At 35.3% G+C, this 25,665-nt stretch overlaps 1 protein-coding gene across 6 annotated transcripts in view; it reads left to right on the forward strand.

Annotated features, from left to right (window-relative positions):
* LOC126828361 (pseudouridylate synthase 7 homolog) overlaps positions 1–25,665 on the forward strand; it is a 239,651-nt gene that overhangs the window by 51,909 nt on the left and 162,077 nt on the right. The gene's annotated exons all lie outside the window — the stretch shown is intronic.

Consider the following 25,665-nt stretch of genomic DNA (forward strand, 5'->3'; position numbering starts at 1 on the left):
CTCTGAACATACCGAAAACCTTCAATCATGGTTCACTGTCAGAATTCTTGGAAAAGAATGCCTTTTGGTCCAAATTTTCTGCAGGCTTTGGATAGATCCTCGTCGATATTTGCATTCACATCTATTTCATCGTCAATATGTTGGCTAAAAAGGATTGATTATTCGTCTGACTTCGTATTACTATCCATTTTGTTTTTGCTTTCAATTCAATAGTCCAAAATGGCGACGTATAAATAAAAACATGCACGTAATTGCACGTGATTACTTCGGTAATTTTCGCTATTTGGCGGAAACTATCGAGAAATTATCCAATCGTTGTTGCCTTTTAATGGAAGAGCCCATTAAATTTAAGGGTGAAATGGCGTTGTATATGTCGGATATAAACCTACTCTCCCTCGGATTGATATGAACGAATATTAACCTATGATGATGTCATGACAGGTTGTTATGAGATATAACTGCTATGGACATCAAAGTAAAAACTACCGCCAGTTGTATATTTGTAATGAGTTAGCTCGGGCTAGTGTAAAGATGTCTGCCATACAATAAACCATTGAATGTTGATCGTTAGTTTATTTAAGTCTACAAATAGTTCGCAGACTTGAACATGGAAATGTGGTCGTATATTGCCGTCGCCCCCGTCCGTCCGTCTGTCGGTCCGTCCATCGTCCACAATTTCTTGTGAACACTCTACAGACTACATTTATCATCTGATTTTTTTAAAATTGATATATGTTGTTTGCATTAGTGAGATGAAGAAGCCTATTTAATTTCAATAACTACCGTTAATTTCTTGTGGAGTTATGGCCCTTGTTTCACTTTGTTGCACCTTGTGAACGCTTTAACGACAAAAGTTATTAACCGATCTGTATGAAATTTATATGCATCATTGAAATTAGTAAAACAAAGAAGCCTATTAAATTTCAGTAATTTCCGTTAATTACATCTAGAGTTATGGCCCTTGTTTCACTTTTTGAATCTTGTGAACGCTCTAATGACAAGAGTTACCATCCGATCTGTTTGAAATTGATATGCATCATTTAAATTAGTAAAAGGAAGAAGCCTATTGAATTCCAGCTATTTCCATTAATTACGCCATGAGTTATGGCCCTTGTTTCACTTTGTTGTACCTTGTGAATGCTGTAACGGCAAAAGTTATTATTCGATCTGTATGAAATTTATATGCATCATTTAGATTAGTAAAACAAAGAAGTCTATTGAATTTCAGCAATTTCCGTTAATTACATCTAGAGTTATGGCCCTTGTTTCACTTTGTTGAATCTTGTGAACGCTCTAATGACAACAGTTATCATCCGATCTGTTTGAAATTGATATCCGGCATTTAAATTAGTGCAACGAAGAAGCCTATTAAATTTCAGCAATTTCCGTTAATTACACTGTAAGTTATGGCCCTTGTTTCACTTTGTTGTACCTTGTGAATGCTATAACGACAAAAGTTATCATCCGATCTGTATGAAATTTATATGTATTGTTTAAATTAGTAAAAGGAACAAGCCTATTGAGTTTCAGCAAATTTCTATTAATTACATCTAGAGTTATGGCCCTTGTTTAACTTTGTTGAATCTTGAGAACACTTGAACAACAAAAGTTATCACCTAATCTGTATGAAATTCATATGCATCATTTGAATTAGTAAAATGAAGACGCCTATTGAATGTCAATTACTTTTAGAGTTATGGCCCTTGTTTTACTTTGTTGAACCTTGTGAACGTTTGAACGACAAAAGTTATCATCCGATCTGTATGAAATTTATATGCATTATTTGAATTAGCCTGTCGAATTTCAACAATTTCTGTTGATTACTTCCAGAGTTACGGCCCTTGTTTTAGTTTTTAGAACCTTGAACCCTCAAGCAACGAAAATTATAACGTCATCTGTATGAAATTGTCTGTTAAATTCCCCTAATCACCTACAAAAGAATAATTATGCGACAACCCTTGTCGACTGCTCGGACAATTTAGCTGCTGTGGGCGTATGTTTTGTTGCCTGGCAACCTATCTTATATTAATTTTAAGAAGGCTGTGAATGCATCCAGTCAAATATTAAACAGTAGGACAGTTGCGGCAGCTGTGAGAAAGCCTCGTGTAACGTTTGGGTCAGACCACGTGTAGTGATTAGGATAGAAATGAAATAAAATGAAATGAAATGGAGTTTAACGTCCTACTGTTCTGCTCCTAACCTGGCCTAATGAAGACAGAAATACGCCATACAGTGTGCTATGAGGGAAATTTTGCGGACCAGTTGACACAGAGACTTGGCAAACAGCCAACTTTTCTACAACATCGTTACAACCTTCCAATATTTTTTGGGTGATATATTAAGGGACACTGTTTACTTTAGAGGTTCAGTATGGCTACATACCAAGTTCCAGCGCCATCACCAATGGTTTTAAAGGGTAACAGAAGAGAGAATTTCATAACATTTAAAACACAGTGGAAATTTTATTTGTTAGCAACAGAACTAGATACGAAATTAGTTCTAGAAGATGGAACTCCCAAGGATGCTGGGAAAGCTCAAGTAGCAGCCACACTATGCAGTATTATGGACACAGATTTTCTGAGGATTTTGAATACCATAGATGGTGTGACAGATGCTGATAACTGAATTTGTGCCAGATACGCATATTCTATTTGAGAGAGTTAGATTTTTCAGTGCTGAGCAAGCTGAAAATGAAACAGCAGATAACTTTGTTATTCGTCTACGAGAATTGTCTGAAAATTGTGAGTTAGAGCCCTCCAAGATTCTTTAATATGGGATAGACTTGTCATGGGTACATTTGATGTCAAGAGTAGAGATCGATTGCTTCGCGAGAGACCAGTGCCTAATCTAAATCAATGTCAAGAAGTTTTAAGAGCAAGTGAACTTTCAAAATCACATAAAGAACACTTGAGATCAACTTCCACATTGCCAGTCAGGGAAGTACATGGAACTTACAAGAAGAATAAAAGATCTACACATACTAAAAGAAACTCACACGAACAGAAAGACAATAATCCGAAAGACATGAGAAGAAAAAGATTTGTAAATTTTGTTGTTTCGTACACAAAGAAAGAAATTGTCCTGCTTATGGAAAGAAGTGTATGAAATGCAGAGAGATGAATCATTTTGCTAACAGTTGCCACCAGGATGATAAAATTAGAAAAAAAGAGTTGATCAAATACAGGAAGAAGCAACTGATTATGATTCCGAAGATTAAATGATATGATTTATGCAGCCCATAGAATATCATCAGTAGATGGTTCTGTGAGAAAATCCAAGTTTATGATGCCAATGATTTATCACAATGAATATTCACCTGTAATAGAAACACAGCTTGATACTGGAGCAACCTGTGCTGCTATGTCATTATACCAACTGATGTATATAGAACATAGAGGTGACGTGACATTGGAGCCTGCTAGAGGAAAAATCAAACTTTATGATGGAAGCTTAGTTACACCGTTGGGATCATATACCTTAGTCGGTAGAAAAGGGGAAGCCTCATGTAAAATAACATTTGATATTCTAGAGTCAGCACCTTGGCCAATCATAGATGGCAATACCTGTCTCAGAAACAACGGATATCTCTAAATAGTTCAAATACAGTGCATGCAGTACTGACAGAACCTCAGGAAAATCTGATTAAGGAGAAAGTTTTGTTAGAATACTCAGATATTTTTAAAGGATTGGGCTGTCTTCCCGGCATGTATCATATCTAGATAGATGAAACTGTGCAACCAGTACAACACTCACCAAGAAGAGTTGCTGTTCCCCTTAAAGAAAAGCTGAGAGCCAAAATCAACGATTTGGAGAAACAAGGGATCATCACAAAAGTTAAGGAGCATACTTCATGGATCAGTAGTTTGGTAGCAGTGAGTCGCGGAGACAAACTTAGAATTTGTATAGACCCAAAGGATCTTAATCAAGCTACAAGACGACCACATTACCAGATTCCAACAGTAGATAGGTTTTGCCTCAATTGAGTAAAGCTAAAATATTTACTGTTTGCGACGCCAAAGATGGATTCTTCCAGATAAAACTAGATGAAGAAAGTTCTTATTTAACTATGGAGCGGAATTTCACCCATAATTCTAACTCCTAACCTAGTAATTAATGCGTATGCTAATATGCTTACTTCTATACATGTAAGTTATTACTAACAAATGTTAAATTGGCTATTTACACATGTGAAAATGCAAATTTATATGATTATTTTTTTAAAAATGGCAGTTAGAATTTGTATTTTGTTTTATTTCCATTATTACTTTTAATTTATTGTAGTCTGTTTAGTTTTGTTAACATTTTGACATTTCACAAATGTTACATGATAAGGCAGTCATAATTATAAGCTCATTTTGGTAACAGATGGCGCTATTCACAATTGTGTGGAGGCTGATTAGGGACATGTAAAATCTCGCCTTTTTCATAACCCGACAGATAAAAATCATAAAATATTTTATGTACAAAAGCAGACTATTGTAGATATTTTTAAAATATATAAATAGGCTTCCCTGTCGTGCATTTCCCCTAATACTGCTATATCGAGTGATTTGGCATATTTTGTTTCTAAAAGAACAATAGAAATAGAAAAAACTCATTACGCCATGCACGGGAGTGAATAAATAAATATAAATAGGTAATGATTAGTTTAGCGTAACCTTTCCCCCTCAAATTTCTGAAATATTTTACACACACAAGTAAATTATTTTAGCTTTCTATCGTGTCAAGCTTCAAAATCATTGTGAGCCGCGGTTCGCTCCCGTTGTTGGAAGAGAACACTTTACGACTGGTACCGTGGAATCTCGGGTAAATAGCGTTATTATCTAATCTATGTAGAATTATTCATAAATATCATTGAATTTGGCCTAATAGCATTCAATTTGTCCTTGTTTACAACTTAAATCTCAACGTGCAATTTTGATTACCAAGCGTTAATTAACTAGTGTTTAGTTTGTCGACACGCGTGTAATTATAAGTATCCCGCTTAATTTTCACGACTATTCAATAATTAGTTGGACCGTTCAATTTCCCGAGTTGTGATTAAAATTAGTCAAGGTGTCCAATTACGCCAGGTATTCAATTCTGTTGCCGAACATCCAATTTCACATGTGTTGTTCAGATTTTAACGAAATGTTTATATTGACTGAGTTGTAATATAGTAATGCTGCCGTGAAAACGTGTACATGTATAATGTACAGGCCGGTTTGAATAACAACAAAATGAGTTCGGTAATCTCAGGAAACATTTACCGGCATTCTGTATCGGTTAGGATTTTTTTCTAACGCACTGTACATGCATATAACGTCGGCCAAAATGTATGCAACAATGAACAACTTACAATTTTTTTACAACGTATCATTACATCTTCGTCTATAACTTAGATGTAATCCATCAATTATTGGCTGCTATAAAATCCAAACTTTAAATTATATACGTCATACGATGAGAAAAGGTAATTTCCTCACTATATATAACAAATGATAACTCACATATCAAATAACACTGATGAAAATAGAGACATGCGCCCGCTTCCAACCGCGGTAATATTGCCCATTGCCGAACATTATTCAGATTCGATCGAACTATGTGTAACAAGCTCGTCTTTGAAAGAATAATACTGATATATGACCTAATATTGAGACGCTTGTTCAAATAGCCGCTTGTTTTCCATTGTATGAAATAGCTTTATTAATTTACTCCACAGTACTAAGAAACCACAGGTTCTGTGTCGGTTTGTGCACACTTTTCACACGGAACTGTTCTTTGATGTTGACAGGCACACACAGTTAGCTCTGCTCTTTGATTTTGAGGATCGAGCTGTTTCTCGTGCTCGAATGGATTAGCTGATAAAGTTGGTTGGAATTGTTACAGTTTATTTCAATAAGTACAACAAAAAGGACAATTTTGTAATGTGGGTGAATACTGTGGTATATTCAATTTTGACCTTATTGCAATGGATAAATGTGTGGTTCACTTTTCGAGCATCTCATTTAAATAAAGCTTATATATAATATGTATATATTATATTATATTCATTTCATATTTTTTTCTCATAGGAAATTTCGGTTAGTATCTGAAACGAAAAAACTTTCAAAGTCATTATATTATGTTGTAATCAGAGAAATGTTCAAATAAAGAAATGAACTAGACAAGATAAAGAGTATAAGCAATACCATTATTTGTTGTCACATATTGATGTTTATATGCGTTCATAATTAAATGTTTTAATTAAATCGTAACGTATGAATTGTGTGCTTTATTTTTCATCGAATTGGCAATTGGTTTTAGCCAAGACATTTGCTGCTACTGCTACACGCATATTTGCTCCAATAATGATAGTTTGTGGAATTTTATGGGGTTTTAAAAGAAACATAAGTCAGTGGGTGGAATTTAAGACTGGGCATTGTTATTCAAATTATTCAAAGAAATATAAGGCCAAGAAATACGCGATGACATTGAAAAGGAGAAATGCTTGTGCTACTATGCCGACATTATCACAGCGTACGTGGACTAATGCTAAATCATAGGACTATGATATTTTGCTATTGCATATTTCCCAAAAAAAAAAAAAAATCTTTGTTGAAAATTTAAAGTCTTTTCTAATAATATTAACAAATTATTTTTTGTTTGGTTGTTCTTCTTTTTGGATTTGTTTTTTAATTATTAAATGGAATTTCCAATTCACATAGCAGAAATTTACATTTCTAATTATAATCACCAAACTGACACCAGAGCATGAACTATACACTTCGCTGATCACCAACTTGTAACAACGTTGACCTAGATGTTATATAACTGCTGCCAGACTTAATTAGGGGCAATAAATGGACACACAATTCCATTGTAACTGTATAATGTGTATTATAAACCAAAGGTAAATTTATAGATTTCAGAACAGAACAATAATATTCCAAATACATTCACTGTCTTGTTATATGATGACTTTTTGGTTTAATAAATTTTAAAATTCGTCATGACTGTAAGTTAATAACCATTTGTGTTGTGTATCCTATTTAAAAACTGTAATTTGTCAGCGACACAAACGCCTCAATGGATTATGTACATAAGCTATAGATATTTTAATTACATCAAAGGTGTATTATAAATTACTGTTGATCTGAAATAGTTTCTTTTTAAAAAATTCATAACGTGGAACTCAATAGAATAATAAATAGCCAGAAATATTGAAAATGAAGCTATATATATAATAGGTTTAAAACTATGACTTTAAAATATAGTGAATATGTCGAAATGGGTAACTGCAGCAATAAATTGTTATTGCCTAATTATATAAATATATTCCTATAAAGGTAGTGGCCTAATTCTTTCACGCAATTTTACATGTGGATGTGAATAGAATACATAACAAATATAGTGAAATTTACTGAAATATACATGACAAACCATCTCTTTATGCAAAAACTTTGGTGTGCATCATTATTTTTTTTTATGAGTTATCACATTGTTAATGCCCCACGCCCCCTTTATGTTTATAATATTTTCTCTGATTGTAACAGCTTTAAGTGATTTCTGGGTATCATTCAAAATAACAAGTCTTTGCTCTGCAAAAGGAGATCAAACAGTTATAAATGGGATTTAGACAAAAGGGAAACATATTTACGCATATACTTGAAGACTTTCTGTTCCAAATCTACGTTGTATTATTCATCTGTTTTATTTGATTTATTTTTGGTATATACGGACACATATTTAATATTCCATATTGTTCATACTGTATTAACAGGCCTTTAACAAATACATGTAGATCATGCTATAACCCTATTCTAAACCCGTATCCATGATTTGTTTTACGTCAAGTTTATAGATTTCGAAGCGCACACAATTAAGCAGAATTGGCAGTAAAAAAAAAAAAAAAATTACTACGGCTTATTATTAAAATCGTTTCAAATAAAGCGAACGAAATAAAAAAAAAGACACCAAAGTGATTTCCAAAGGCGATTGCATGCTTTTAGAATGGAACAAGCTAGGCGACACATGGAGCCGTGCCTAATTGTCCAAGAAGGGTCATCTAAGCTGTTGAAAGAAGGGAAACAAACATACCCTAATGCGAATATATCGGGAAGACGTCATGTAAATCGGCGAAAAGCTGTTTTGTATGAAAATATGATTACAATATAATGCCTGCTTCGAAAACAGATTGGTTAATCTGATAACAATGACGATTAGAATATATCGGATAATCAAATTGAGGTTGGTTATGATATCGGGATATGACGGTACTGCGTGTGATCAATTTTAAGATACGAGCATTTATAGTTCAGTGGTACGCACGATAATTTGTAAACAAATTAAACCCACAAAAAAGATCAAATATATAAATAACTGCAGTCCGACATTGTGGACATTGTATAAATATATGACATGCGCATGTAATGAACACGTGTGTAAAATGGCTTTATTCAATATGCGCTTCCACCGAAATGACTGGGCGACATTTAAAGTAGATGTATATTGTCACAGCAGAGATTTGTCGCCGATTTGGCGCGTTTCTGACCACGTGACTTACCGTTAAGCGCCCCGTGGAGTGGATCGAGTGCTCTATGAATGATTGATTTAGATTAACTGAAGCTGCAAGCTCATCGTATGACGTATATAATTTAAAGTTTGGATTTTATAGCAGCCAATAATTGATGGATTACATCTAAGTTATAGACAAAGATGTAATGATACGTTGTAAAAAAATTGTAAGTTGTTCATTGTTGCATACATTTTGGCCGACGTTATATGCATGTACAGTGCGTTAGAAAAAAATCCTAACCGATACAGAATGCCGGTAAATATTTTCCCGAGATTACCGAACTCATTTTGTTGTTATTCAAACCGGCCTGTACATTATACATGTACACGTTTTCACGGCAGCATTACTATATTACAACTCCTTCAACGCATGTAAAATTGGACGTTCAGCAACAGAATTGAATACCTGGCGTAATTGGACACCTTGACTAATTTTAATCACAACTCGGGAAATTGAACGGTCCAACTAATTATTGAACAGTCGTGAAAATTAAGCGGGACGCTTATAATTACACACGTGTCGACAAACTAAACACTAGTTAATTAACACTTGGTAATCAAAATTGCACGTTGAGATTTAAGTTGTATACAAGGACAAATTGAATGCTATAAGGCCAAATTCAATGATATTTATGAATAATTCTACATAGATTAGATAATAACGCTATTTACCCGAGATTCCACGGTACCAGTCGTATAGTGGAAAGTCCCTCAGGTTTTCCAGTGTGATTTCACCTTTTCAGTGGTGCAAGACGGGGTTCCTGACAAGGAACACTGTCTACTCGTTCTAATGGTTTGCACGTAAAAGAACCCTGGACGTTGGAATTTGAAATAGGAGTAGGCTGTAGCGCCGCTGTCCGTGCAAAATCACCTCACACTGCACTCTTCATGGCCATGTCATATTCCCGTCTAGATTAGCACAGTTGATGCTGAATGACGGGACGTTAAACTCGATTTCATTTAATTTAAAGATAAATTATTTGAGAATAGATAGGCCCAAAGAACTGACTAATGTGAAGATTTCAGGTCCACTCTGAACCGAGAATTTAGCTATTAATTTTGGGCATAGCATCGATCATCATTACTAAAGTCGGCACGATAAAAAACATAATCTCGATTATCCATTTTTTGATTTAATCATGAATGAGTGTTGAGCAGCAGATCTGATCCTAATCCAGTAAACATCGCAGGCTAGCGATGACATCGATAGTTGATTATGGTTTGGATAAGTTAATTAATGTTTAATTAATAATTTAGATAACATTTCGGGCCTAAAGAAAGACCTGAATTAGGCAGATTCAGCTCTTGCATAATGTATGTTTAATTTCCAAATCATCGGGTTGTCTTATGAGGTAGGGGGTCTCATTGGGTCACGATTTGACGCTTGAATCGGTGTTATTAATCTCATTCGAAAGTTTTCTGCTGTTATTAATTGGATATAAAGGCCAAACGAATTTGGGTTGGTGTGTGTGTGTGTGGGGGCACTCTGCTGTAATTTTATATCTGAATTATCATTTCCTGTTTCTCAATTCGATCTAATATAAAATAGGATATTGTGTATAAACCAAATCAAACACATAAAATAACTTTGTTATACTGGCGTATTTCTATATTACTTAAATATTATCAGAATAATTTACTTTTGTTTTATATATCTTTAGAGGAAAAAAATAGCCTATTCGAGAAAGAATATTGTAAAAAAACAGAGGCTAAATTAATCGTTAAGACTGTATTAGGACAAATGCACTACAAAGTAGCCTATTTATTCATCTGAAAAATATCTAGAATAATTTGCTTTTGTACGTAAAATAGATGTCCCCAATGAACCACCATATAGTAAACAGCGCCATCTGTTAGCATAATGCGCGTTAAAATTATGACTCTCTTTTAACCAGTTATGATAAGTCATAATTCTAACTCTCATTATGGTAACAGGTGGCGCTGTTTATTATATGGTGGCCCATTGAGGACATGTGAAATTGTGCCTTTTTATATAACCCAAAAACACATTTTTTCTTTCAATCATAGGTAAAAAAAATAAGTCATTCTCGAAAATTTTGAAAGAAAAATTAGGCTATTTTTTTCTCTACGTGCTAAAGTAAATTATTCTAAGTTTTTATTGTGTTTGTTTTGGTTTATAAACAATATTTTATATTTTACAGAAGGCTGAATATTGAAGGAGTTTTCGACTAAGGGGTCATAAACTAATTCGATAAAAAAAAATCTGTTATAAACTATAGCCTGTATCGCGGAAAAGGAGGATAACTCTGATTGTCAACAAATTCAAACCAATCCAGAATATTTTGATCCCTAGCACATATTTTAAGTTTCATCTAAAATTGAGCCAGAAACTTCGTGCAGGGGCCATAACCCAAGTTGCTGCGGTCCGATATAGATGCGCATACACCAGATCCGTCTACCTTCAAAGCATATTTTAAGTGTCATCTAAAAATTGGTAGATGTATTACATGTTTTGCCACTGCATTTATTTGCGTTAAGGGGCGGAGCAATTTTAACGGGAAGTTACGGGCCGATTTCCTCCAAAACTCAAATTCATCAGTGATTGTTGTGTATTAAACATATAGCTGATCAAAATTATGATCTCTTCCGGGCGCACAAGCTATGTACGTGATTTTTGTTAACCAGGGGCTTTAATCCAGAAAATTACAGTCCAATATGTGCCAAAATTGAACCTATTCGAGTTCTTTTGGATATAACATACAATTTTAGTTTTAAAAGAAATTTAATAAAAAAATTGTGACCCACAAGCTATGTGTGCGACTTTCGTACGATCAGGAGCTATAATCAAAAATGTTATCGTTAGATAAGTGCCAAAATCGAACACAAGGACAGTTGTCTAGTCGTCCGGATGGTACAAAAAACCGATGCCCCGTGTAGACATTGACGTGCACGCAAAAGATCCCTTGACAGTTGAAATTCGATAAAAGAGTAGGTCGTAGTGCCGCTGTCCGAGCAGAATTCCCTCATAGCACACTGTATGGCGTATGCCTGTCTTCATTAGCCCAGTTCGGAGCAGAACACTAGGACGTTTAACTCCCTTTCATTTCATTTGGAAACATTAAAATATAAGAGGGGAGGGGTGGTGACAATTACCCCGGAACCCCCCAACAGGAGCATAATAAGGGACTTTGAGACTGAGAGGGTGTAAACAATGTAGGACTATACCAATTTTAAATACACCAAACTATAGAATGGGATCAATAAAGGCGGTGAATCGTTCGCCAAATCCCCAAAAGTCCTCCTACCTCCCAATACAAAACCGGTGATTTGGAAATGAAATAAAGTGTAACGTAGTGCTGTTATGCACCGACTGCGCTAATGAAGACGGGCATACGTCATGAAGTGTGCAATATCCTGGGATTTTGTACAGACAGGGCCTCTATGGCCTACTCTTGGTGCACGCCATCACGTTTTCTTTCCATTAAGACACTATTCCTTGACAGGCACTGACAGGTGGAAAGCACGCCGGAAAACCTGAGGAACTTTCTCTTACAACTCTGGGAGAAAACCCGGGACCTCCTGGTTACCGAACCAGTGACTTACTCACCGAAACACCGCGGCTCCCGGTGATTTGGAAGCCTTACCCAATATAGCTTACTTCAATGATTTCATAATTTTGAGGGAAAGAGATAAGCTAAACTAAGCATGTCCGATTTATATTTATGTATTTACTTTCATGCATGATGTAATCAGTTCTTGCTATATATTATTCTTTTAGAAAACAAATAGGCCAAAACAATCGATAGTGCATTATTTGTGAAAATGCACGATAAAATAGCCTATTTATTTATCAAAAAAAATATATATATCTAGAATAGTATGCTTTTGTACGTAAAATATTTTTATACGCCCACATTTTCATGTGGACTTATTATGCCGTCGCCCCTGTCCGTCCGGACGTCCATCCACAATTGTTTGTGAACTCTCTACAGGTCACAATTCTTATCCGATTTTGACGAAACTTGAAATATAGATTTATCCCCAAAAGAACTTGGCTGCTTTCGATATTGTCATGTATCGGCTCTAAACTTCATGGATTATGGCCCCTGATTGTACGAAAAATCACGTTTTTAGCTTGTGGACCCTCTAGAGGTCACAATTTTTATCCGATCTTGTTGAAACTTTAAATGTTTTTTATCCGATTTAAAAAAAACATATTATTATATCACCGCTACACCCTAAGCACGGTTGAGTTCGAATTTCGTGAAAATCGGCCCAAAACTGACAGACAAAATGGCCGCCCTTCGTTCTCAAATAGCGTAAAAAATATGGTATATCAAGGTTGTGGACCCTATAGAAGTCACAATTTTTATACGCCCACATTTTCATGTGGACGTATTATGCCGTCGCCCCTGTCCGTCCGGACGTCCGTCCGTCTGTCCACAATTGTTTGTGGACCCTCTACAGGTCACAATTCTTATCCGATTTTGACGAAACTTGAAATATAGGTTTATCTCCAAAAGATCTCGGCTGCTTTCGATATTGGCATGTATCGGATCAAAACTTCATGGATTATGACCCCTGTTTGTACGAAAAATCACGTTTTTAGCTTGTGGACCCAATAGAGGTCACAATTTTTATCCGATTTTGTTGAAACTTGAAATATAAGTTTATAACCCAAAGATCTTGGTTCGTTTCGATATTCCCGCATATCGAACTGTAACTTCCTGAATTATGGCCCCTGATTGTACGAAAAATCACGTTTTTAGCTTGTGGACCCAAAAGAGGTCATAATTTTTATCCGATTTAAAAAACCGTATTATTATGTCACCGTTACACCCTAAGGACGACTGAGTTCGAATTTCGTGAAAATCAGCCCAAAATTGACAGACAAAATGGCTGGCGTTCGTTCTCAAATAGCGTAAAAATATGGTATATCAAGGTTGTGGACCCAATAGAGGTCATAATTTTTATCCGATTTTGTTGAAACTTGAAATGTAAGTTTATAACCCAAAGATCTCGGTTTCTTTCGATATTCGCGCATATCGGACCGTAGCTTCCTGAATTATGGCCCCTGATTGTACGAAAAATCGTGTTTTTAGCTTGTGGACCCTATAGAGGTCATAATTTTTATCCTATTTTTAAAAAAAACTTTTATTATATCACCGTTACACCTTAAGGACGACTAAGTTCGAATTTCGTGAAAATCGGCCCAAAATTGATAGACAAAATCGCCGCCGTTCGTTCTCAAATAGCGTTCTCAATTGAAACTTGAATTGTAAGTTTATAACACAAAGATCTTGGTTCCTTTCAATATTTGCGCATATCGAATTGTAATTTCCTGAATTATGGCCCTTAATTATAGGAAAAATCACTTTCTTTTTAGCTTGTTCTCTATCCATCTCTCGAAAATGTGGGCGTATCCTGCCTGGTAGCCGCTGGTTGTTATTTTTGACAGAAAAATGTCGTCATGTCTGTCGAGTCAATTTTATATGTTCCCAATGAGCCACAATACAAATGTAAACAGCACCGTCTATTACCAAAATGAGCTTAGAATTATGGCGCCTTTACCACGAACCATTTGTAAAATGTCAAAATGTTAACGAAGCTAAACTGCCTACAATAAATTAAAAGTAATAATGGAAATAGAACAAAGTACAATTTCTAACTGCAATATTTAAAAAACAAGTCATATAAATTAACATTTTTACATGTGTAAATAGCCAATTTAACATGTGTTAGTAAGAAGTTACATGCATAGAAGTAAGCATTTTAGCATACGCATTACTAGGTTAGAAGTTAGAATTATGGGGGAAATTCCGCTCCATATTTAACAACATTTTGGACTCCATTTGGGAGGTATCGTTATTTAAGATGCCCTCAAGGTATTTCTTCAGCACCTGAGGAATATCAGCGGAGACAGAAAGAAATCTTAGAAGGTCTATCAGGAATCGATGTCATAGCCGATGATATTATTATTTTTGGATCTGGAGATACTGCAGAAGAAGCCAGTATTGATTACGATCGCAATTTTAAAGCATTTCTAGACAGAGCACGAAAAGTTAATTTAAAGTTAAATAAGAAAAAACTTCATTTTAAATTAACTGAAGTACCATATATGGGACACCTCATAAAGTCGTCAGGAGTAAAACCCGACCCTGCCAAAATAGATGCTATCATCAATATGCCAAAGCCAGAAACAGTCAAGTCAGTACAACGACTATTGGGATGTGTACAGTATTTATCAAGATACTTACCTTAACTGTCAGAAGTTTCTGAGCCACTGCGTCGACTCACTATTAAGGACGTTCCTTGGCACTGGGAATCACAGCAGGAGGAGGCTTATCAGAAAATCCTTAAATTAATGATATCTACACCTGTTTTACGTTACTATGATGTCAATGAAGAAGTCACAATAGAATGCGACTCATCAGATAGTGGATTAGGAGGTTGCTTATTACAGCAAGGCCAACCAATCTCCTTTGCATCCAGAGCACTATTGCCAGTGGAGAAAAATTACGCCGAAATAGAAAAAGAATGTTTGACAATTGTATTTTCCTGTGAGAGATTTGACCAAAATCTACATGGACAAGACATTATAACAGTACACACAGACCACAAACCACTTGTGTCTATTCTTCAAAAGCCAATACATCAAGCCCCAAAGCGACTACAAAGAATGATGATGAGATTGCATAAGTATAACTTAAAACTAATACATATATCAGGAATCAATATGTTTATATCAGATATGTTATCGAGAGCATATCTACCAAATGTACCAAAAGATGAAAGCGTACCAAGATATAATATATTGCACACGCAAAATGATCATATGAATTTATCAGAGGGAACTCAACAACAACTTAAGGCAGCAAACGTGACAGATCCAGTTTTACAAACTTTAGCAACAACATTAATCACTGTTGCTGCCGGACTGGGTAAGCAAATTCTACTTGTTTATTATCACTTATGTCGGTAAATGTAAGCATGGTTGAGTTAATAAAAGTGAGTGAAGCGTAATGAGGAAAGGGGGGGGGGCATATACAACGTATACCATTCTGCGGTCCTGCAACTTTTAAATTAATAAGGATCATCATAGTTGTTTAGCATAGTCTGGTCTGGATTTGATATAAATTTAGAGAAAACCAAGTTGACTATAGGTACTTCTGTAGATTGCAAGGCCTATAAGGCTTAGTAGGCCATCCTAAACACAAAGTTACGTTACTGTCGTGACTTGTAATAGTAATACTAATTACTATTACTATATAGTGAAATACCAAAACTTTAGGCAGCGAATATATATACACGTTTTATAACTGGTTCAGTTGTATGTCTATAATAGGCCAGGCCACCCCATATTATGTTCCTTTCAACTAGTAAAATAGAGAAAACATGCCAAGATTTTCTTTTTATCATGATGATTTAATTTGTAGGATGTGTGGCTAATGCTCCCTTACTGTCGGGCATGTGATTGAACTCCCTACACTGGCAAATGACGAGGTTCAGTTTTTTCCCCATGTACATCACTAACACAACAATGAAGAAACGCCAAGACTAAGAGGTGACAAGAATGATCCTGTTGCATTAATCCGCATCCACATTAACAACACAATCATTTTGATATTTCATGAAAGAATACACTTCAAGATAGTAGATGCTGGTAAGTAATATTGTTTATTTAAATATACATGTACAGTGTTTAAGCTACATCTAAATGACTAGATATAATTATGCAAACAGCTTTACAATGTATTTTCTGAACCAAAAGGCGACCTTGCAGAGTGAAATCACATGTTAAATTTCTTTCTACATTTTTTATTAATTCTTGGTATTTTTTTTTCTTCTTCAGGAATGTAGCTGTAAAAGAATAAAGAAGTAATAAGCTTAAAGACTGATGATAAAATGTACTCATAATTAATAATGTGGTGTGTCTATATTGGCCTAAAGTGAATTTTACATATTTTTAAAGTAATATTTACAAGATGTAAGCTTATCCATTGAAATTCCACTTAAATGACACCAGCATCAAAAATCAAAACATGCTATTTCATATCAGAGTTTTTCAATGAAACTCAACAAATTTGTATCATGAAATTATATAATGAATATTTAGGCCTACCCTGAAATTTCACCTTAATATGACTAGCAAGACAAAACAACAAATTTTCAGTGGAAAAATTTATTTGGAAAGAATACACTATGAAACTGGTATAGTTTATAATGGGGTTTATAGCGCTCAAAACTAGGTATATAGATTTCAAAACATTGTTTGATAATTGATAATAATCATTTGAAAATTACAAAAATGGTTTAATTAGTACTATGGCTTAATTTAATGGTAGAGCATTTAATTTCTCCGAAAGGGAGGGGGGTTGGATGGCTGAATGGTTAGCGTGCGCGCGCTATATCATAAAGTCTGTCATTGAGTCGACTGGCGTGGTTTCGAATCCCCGGTTGTACGTGACAAGGAGGAGGGTCGCCTGTCCAACCTCGTGGGTTTTCTCCGGGCCCTCCGGTTTCCTCCCACTGCTAAAGACCCCTATGCGCAAGCGAATTATTGAAATAAAATTAAACCATAAGTTAGTCCCGAAATGACCTAGTTTGTGTCGAGTGGACGAAACCCCATTTCTCTCTCTCTTTTCTCCGAGAGGGGTTTAGAAATGGCCGACCGTTCACTTATGTAGTGCGTTAATAATTAGACGAATATTTCAATTTCCCGAGATGCGTATAGAAATAAAACTTGCTTAATTTATCTACTATGTTGAATTATCGTTTATTTTCCCGCGAGCCGTCTATCCGATCAGTTCATTTTGATTACGATTATTTGCAAATGAAGTGCGAATAAAAAAGGTGAATGTTAAAAAAAAGCACCTTAGCGTGGTGGTAGTATTATTATCCATTATCATTATCTATTTGGAAATCAGTAAATGTCATCCCTGGTAATGTATCTTCTTTAAATCACAAATGAATTAATTAAGTCTTCCACCTGTACACGTTACCAGAAGTCAACCTTGCGATGTACAAATGCACAGCGATAATCTCGTGAGACGAAGGAAAATATTTATTAACATGAAACACGTGGTTATTAAAAGGCTCCACCAAATGATAAACCATTAGTTGCACTTACGGTTCTTTGATAATCATCGTTTCTCGTATAGTAATATATTTTTTAAAATGACCTACACAAAAACAAAAGTAAATATTTACACGACATGCACTCTTTTTACAAGACCCTAGAAATTGTTAACGATAATCTGTAAGCTGCACGTTGATGCATACCTTGACAAGCTTCCCGTAGATAGCAGTACCATTCGATAAATTAGTGCGTACAAAGCAAGTTATTTTTTTGTGTAAAATATTAGAAATAGCAACGATCAAAACGGGACAATTAAAGCTGATTAACCAATAATCCGCATCTTATTGTATTATGTGGTAAATAAAACTTACGGTTCTTTTGTGGATCAGGAAAACCGCGAGGTGTCAATCATTGAGAATGGCGGCCGTGTGTTGATTGCAATTATTCCGTTTTACGAAATAACATTAGCAGTCATCGGTCAATCAAGCTTGTTTACTATTTGATAAAAGAAAAACAACGAAGTATTACTAAATATACACAAATTTTCAAATGTTCCAGCTGGGTATACCGGATATACCAATGCTCGGCGATGAAACAAAATAAGAGAACTAGCAGTGTTAATCGCAGTCTCAACAATCGCCGATCAATTAAATAAAACAAAAGACAACTATCAGTCTCACATAAAACGATATATGTGGGTATCAATAAACCTAGCCCTAACCCTAATAATAGATATCGGTGGCCAGATGAACCCTAACCAGGGATAGAAACTAACGCTCGCCTGGTCGCCCATGGCGAGTAAAAGTCAATACGGGCGAATGAAATTCAAAATCAATTAGCCCGTGTGGCGACCTGATATTTTGGTAGTTGTAATAATTGATAATTTGTACTTAATGAACACTGTCATGAAACTAACTTCCGAAAATCATCGCCATCACTATTTACGTGTTTTTAATCTTTGACTGTTCCATTTCGTCATACCGGTATGAAATCCTCGCTTGCTGATTGGTTGAAATTGTATGATAACAAGGGAGGGTATGGAACAGGCTCTGTTTACACCTCGATGAATTATGAAGTGAATAACTTTTCAGTCATATTTCAGCTTAATTATCATAAATCGCCTAACATAATCATTGATATATATACATGAAGCAATTTAGCGAAGAACGTGGATGTTAAAAAGTTTTATAACAGCGATATATTACGGCAATGAAGACGCTCGTAAATACACGTGCTCTGCTATAAATAACTTCATCACTCAGTGACAACTTATATTAAATTTTAAGGACATTACATCATATTATTTTGCACATCACAACTGAATTTCTAAAACATAAATGAAATATAAATACAAATTTAAATAAATATTCAAGTATTAAATGTGCCAAAATAAATTTAAGTGCATGTATTTTGGTGTTTTTGATTATTTAATGATGGCTAGTCTATAAAAGACTATAGAGTTGTATCGTAAATAAAATTAATAGAATCCTCTGTAACCTACTGATGTAAATTGTAGGAGGTGTGTGTGTGTGGGGGGGGCAGGGGTAGGTGCTATTCATCGTAGCCCGTTCGTAATTTAGCCATGACAACGGCACCTATTTTGTGTGAAAATCCAGATTGGTCTCGTCCCAATTGTAATTGTTCTTTAATAATGAGGTCAACTGATTATTTACTGAAAATTCAGAATAAAAGTATTGTCTACAAGACTACGACATGGTAACAATTTGTTGTTAAAGGGGCTTCTATTATAGTCAATTATCAATTCCTTTCGATGGCAAGTGAATTCACGTAATATGGAAACTTGATTGACAGTATGCATTGACTCAGACTCTTTGGTGCCGAAATGAAAAGGTCATCACGGCATTATCCGATTGATACGTGTTAATGTACATGTGTTCAGCAAGGTTGATGGTGACTTCTGGCAATGTGTGCTTAAAAACATGAGATGAGCATTTAATTCATTTGTGATTTAAATCCCAAGATATATTAGTTCAGGTGTTATTTACCGATTTACAATGCATTGTGTAACTTATTTGTCAGAATGGGAATAGCTATTTTAATGGACAAAACTTTCGCCCCACGGTATGACGAGCATTTATGTGTGTAATCTTTGAAATTTTCGTAATTTGAATGAGTTTGAAAGTCTTAGAAATGTCGAACATATTGACTAAGTGATGTATCGGTGCAGCCATAAGTCAGTAAAATCTGCGTGTCTAACCGTGTTAAATTAACAATCTTTCTTTGCATGCCGTGTTAGCTGATATTCGACTACGATATGACTGCGGTGCAATCGCACGATAAATAAACCTATTTCAAAACAGCTACGGATGTGCTGACTGTACATGCGTGGAAAGTCCGACTTCTTAATAATCGCTGTGGATCTGTCAAGCTAATTTCCGTGGCGGTTTAAAATAATCGCAGAGGTCGGTGGTTTACTTATATTTGCGGAGGAAATTTAGAGTGGAATTTTGAGCGTGGCCAGAGCAGATTGATTAATTGGCACCCGCGATTTTTCATTTCCGCCTAGGCCCGATTTGGGGGAAATTTAGTACTTCCGCCCAACTTGTACTGCATTATCTGGGATGTGATTTACTGATTTCCAAACGTATAATTACCTGGGACGTGATTTACCGATTTTTGATATATTTGTCAATGGCGGAATTACTATTTTGAATGGATAATGATACTATGACCACGGTAAGGTGCTTTTTTAAAAAATATTCACCATTATTATTCGCACTTCATATCAGGGGAGTAAAAAAATTTTTTGAATCCACTAGCCCGGCATTAATATCCACTAGTCCATAGGTTGACAAGGTACAAGATTTAATCTTCAATATTTGGGCAAATGTTTTGTTGCCTGCCAACCTATCGTTTTTATACGCCCACATTGAAATGTGGTCGTATATTGTCGTCGGTCCGGCGTCCACAAGCAATTGTGGACGCTCTAGAGGCTAAAGTGGTCGTATATTGTTGTCGCCCCCGTCCGTCGGTCCATCCGTGGGTCCAGCGTCCACAATTGCTTGTGGACGCTGTAGAGGTCAAAGTTAAAATTCGATTAACTTTAAATTAATACACAGTGTTTAAGGTCATGGAACGAAGAAGCCTATTGATTTTCAGCGATTTCCGATAACTACTTCCAGATTTATGGCCCTTGATCACTTCAAAAAATCTTGTGGACGCTCTAGAGGTCAAAGTTAATATCCGATTGACTTTAAATGTATACACAGTGTTCAAGGTCATGAGACGAAGACGCCTATTGATTTTCAGCGATTTCCGATAATTACTGCCAGAGTTATGGCCCTTGATCGCTTCCCAAAATCTTGTGGACGCTCTAGAGGTCAAAGTTAATATCTGATTGACTTTAAATGTATACACAGTGTTTAAGGTCATGAGACGAAGAAGCCTATTGATTTTCAGCGATTTCCGATAATTACTTCCAGAGTTATGGCTCTTGATCACTTCAAAAAATCTTGTGGACTCTCTAGAGGTCAAAGTTAAACCCGATTGATTTTAAATTTATACACAGTGTATAAGGTCATGAGACGAAGTAGCCTATTGATTTTCAGCGATTTCCGATAATTACTGCCAGAGTTATGGCCCTTGATCGCTTCAAAAAATATTGTGGATGCTCTAGAGGTCAAAGTTAATATCCGATTGACTTTAAATTTATACACAGTGTTTAAGGTAATGAGACGAAGAAGCCTATTGATTTTCAGCAATTTCCGATAACTACTTCCAGATTTATGGCCCTTGATCACTTCAAAAAATCTTGTGGACGCTCTAGAGGTCAAAGTTAATATCCGATTGACTTTAAATTTATACACAGTGTTTAAGGTTATGAGACGAAGAATCCTATTGATTTTCAGCGATTTCCGATAGTTATGGCCCTTGATTACTTTGAAAAATCTTGTGGACACTCTAGAGGCTAAAGTTAATATCCCATTGACTTTAAATTTATACACAGTGTTTAAGGTCATGAGATGAAGAAGTCTATTCATTTTCAGCAATTTTTGATAATTACTGCCAGAGTTATGGCCCTTGATCACTTCAAAAAATCTTGTGGGTGCTCTAGAGGCCAAAGTTAATATCCGATTGACTTTAAATTTATACACAGTGTTTAAGGTCATGAGACAAAGAAGTTTATTCATTTTCATTTTCATTTTCAGTGATTTTCGATAATTACTGCCAGAGTTATGGCCCTTGATCACTTCAAAAAATCTTGTAAATGCTCTAGAGGCTAAAGTTAATATCCGATTGACTTTAAATTGATACAGAGTGTTTGAGGTCATGGGACAAAGAATCATATTGATTTTCAATGATTTCCGATAATTACTGCCAAAGTTATGGCCCTTGATCACTTTGAAAAATCTTATGACCCTCTAGAAGCTAAAGTTATCAGCCGAATGCCTTCAGATTCATACTCAGAGTTTAAGGTCTTGAGACGAACAAGTATAATGATTTTCAATGAATTTTTATGACTTGAACAGCTAAATCCATGATGTTAAAAGTTTCCTATACTAAACGTTAGGATGGGGCAAAACTGTATAAAAACAAAACAAATTCTAATGGTTTTCTGATAATTACTTAATGAGTTGTTACTCTTAATCAGATTTTAATGTATTATAAATGTTTCATTACCGAAAAAAGTAAAAATATGTGACAACTTTTGTTGACTGCCCGGACGATTTAGCTGCTGTGGGCGTATGTTTCGTTGCCTCGCAACCTATCTTAAAAAAGATCGTAGACTTGATTGCCTAATAATGAAGGATGTATACGGCTACTCGGTTAACCAGTCACAGTTCGGTTGCACTGGTGAAACCGTTCAAAAAACTATAAACCGATATTCGTTTTCATATCATATCTGACCATCAAAACCAGAAATGGAAGCCACAACAATGTTTTCTTTCACTAAAGACCATAGGACATGTCATTTATAATATATCACGGTAAATTAACGTCCTTTAATTCCCCCTCGAAGATTTGTATACTTACGTTATTATTAGCACTTACTGCAAAGCCCGAGATAGCCTCGACTGATTGACAAATTAATTGTTTTACCGTATTTATTTACCTGGTAACTCTAAAGAGTCTCAAAATAAAACAAATCAGTTTGATGTGCTGATATAATATTTAAATATACAGGATAGTAAAATTGTTTATATTATCACTCAAGTGCCATGCTGTGTGCCGATAGGGTCAAAGTTGACGACACACAGGTCACTGGAACCATTCATCATGGTGTGTGTGTAATGAACACAGCCTGTAGTAAATTCTTTGGAAATACCTGACATGTTAAATAATCAAAATTATCTTTGTATTTAAAAATACAAAGGTATGCTTTCAAATATTTATGTCAGAACAAATCTAATATAAAATATCAATCTGTTTCACAGAGAATTACGAGTCTCGTATAATATCTCTGTCATAGATGACTGCCTTAACACGTGCTGTCACAGCACGCGGTGTGAATCATTGGCTGAATGGCGCGTGCATTGTTTACATAAGACATAACTGCTTCGGAGAGAATGCTGCATTTTAGTCATTTTAATACCCATTTACACTAAATCGGAAATAATTTTTACCTACAAATACGTCAAACGCCTTTATTTATTTTTCCAATATATACAAAAAATGTTTTAGAATTTAATTTGTGGCAGGAAAAAAGTTAATATTTCTAGCTCATTAAGCCGCATCAATGTCATCCTTATCAGTGATTGTCACGGCCAAGCAAATATTCACTGCGGATCAGTGTGATAAAATATAAGTGAGTCTTTTGTTTTTAAATCAACCTGATTTCAACTGGTTTATTACGTGACCTGTCAAAGCGTGCAATATGGAGAAATGAAATTTCAAGAATGAATGAATAAAAGGGGTACAAAAAAATGTCCATACAGCCCTAAGTTTTACTACAGAAAATCTATTGTTATGATTGAGTTTTCCTTGGAATTTGAGAAATAAATGTGGGATGATTTACAGTTTATTTATCTATATCGTCACTAGTTTAATTCACAAACCAATGAAAGGGCATAGCCCAGGACTAGTACGACTAAATAGATCACTAGCCCGTAAGTTATTTTTGGTAGCCCCAGGCGTCGGGCTAGTGGATTCATATGCAAATAATCGTAATCAAAATGAACTGATCGGATAGATGGCTCGCGGAAAAATAAACGATTCATCTAATAATTCAACACAGTAGATCAATTAAGCAGGTCTTATTTCTATACGCATCTCTGGAAATTGAACTACTCGTCTAATAAATAAACGCACTAGATAAGTGAACGGTCGGCCATTTCTAAACCCCCCTCGGAGAAATTAAATGCTGTACCATTAAATTAAGCCATAGTACTAATTAAACCATTTTTGTAATTTTCAAACGATTATTATCAATTATCAAACGATGTTTTGAAATTAAACTATATACCTAGTTTTTAGCGCTATAACCCCCATTATATACAATATCAGTTTCACAGTGATAGGCCAAGTAACATGAAAAATGGGAGTAACACTTTTCTATCTTTGTATGATCTGTATTAATGTCCCTTGTGAACCTTTAATTTGATAATAAAATTATTAGAGTAGTTAACAAGCTGGCATATTTACCTGTCAACAATTTGTCTGTCTTTTTATTACGGAGCACTTGTTAATTTTGATGTCATCTTATACTTCCATTATGATCAGCTGCATATGGTTCTGGATTATTTTCTATTGGTCCAGGCAGTTTCAGAAAGTGCTGAAAATCATTTGATTTAACATGTCATTTGAGCTACAAAGTACTCAAGCATTAGATTTAAGACTACTAGTTCAACAAACCAAATAATAATGCCTGTAGAAGGCATATACAGTAAACCTTGCATAAGTCGGATTCGTATAAGTCGGATCTTTACTCAACTCGGATAAAATCGTTTGGACCCTTTGATCCTGCACGTTTTTTTCTTATTAAATTTCTGCGCGTAACTCGGATTTCATATGTCGGATCTTCGCTCAACTCAGATCCAAATGTTCTGCCCATTTGATCTAATTCGGGCTTTTTTCAATTGCCTAAGTCGGATCGGCAGTATGTTCAGAATTTGACTAAGTCAGTTTCGTACCGATGGCCTAAAACGCGATTAGGTATTCCATGCACAGAGCCCCAAAATACTTTCCCCTATCATTTTGCCACAAATCCGCCTATTTGACGCGATGCAATAATAGAATTCCCCCTGTCAACAACGGACAGTAACAGACATGATAATTTCATGGGCGTTATAATACATGGACTGAGTACATGCTGCCCAAGACGGGGAAGTGTTGGCTGTGCTTTTTTACGAGTGATAAACTACCAATGTAATTTTAATAAAATACCGTTTTATAAACAAGAAAACAATGCTCCAACAATATAATCGAAAGATTCCCCAGAAATTCCTCCAGTATAAATTAATTTTAAATCCAGTTGTAATTTATTATTGAATTCACAATCAGAATGTGTCGTTACTGTGTACGAGACGAGACAACGAATAGAATAAACCAGTTGTTGTTTTTTGTATTTCAGAGGAGAGCCAAAAAAAAGCTCCCCTCAATCAACAAATTTAAAAAAATCGCTCCCCTAAATAAGCCCTCCCAGTTTCGATAAGAAGAATGATTTAGAAATAAAGGAGAGTGATTTAAAAATTCAGGAGAGTGATCTGATATTAAGGAGAGTGATTAGTTGTGTGTATGGGAAATGGTTCTGAAGATCAATAACTGCATGTAATGGGGTCATTCCTGGTTCGATAAATGATAATAAACCCCCATAACTTTGTAAAGGAGAGCGATTTTCAATTTTAAGGGGATGGAAAAAATCCTCCCCTCGGTTGACATTCAGGTGAGCGGCAGGCGCTCGAGAGCGATCACTCGCCTTAAAAAACAATGACTGATAAACAAGTTCCTGACATTACCAGTCAGGAGGATCTTCTATTCGCCCCCCTCGGAATATGTTGCCACCTTTTTAAATGGTTTTTTTCTATTTGTACTGTCTTCTGCGGCTTCTGTTGTTGTTTTTCGTCAATATGATTATCGCTGTATAAGTTAAAATATTATGTACGGGAATTGTTGTACTAGTGAATTGT

Source organism: Patella vulgata, chromosome 7 (genome assembly GCF_932274485.2).
Source record: "Patella vulgata chromosome 7, xgPatVulg1.2, whole genome shotgun sequence".
NCBI classification, from domain to species: Eukaryota; Metazoa; Mollusca; class Gastropoda; family Patellidae; genus Patella; species Patella vulgata.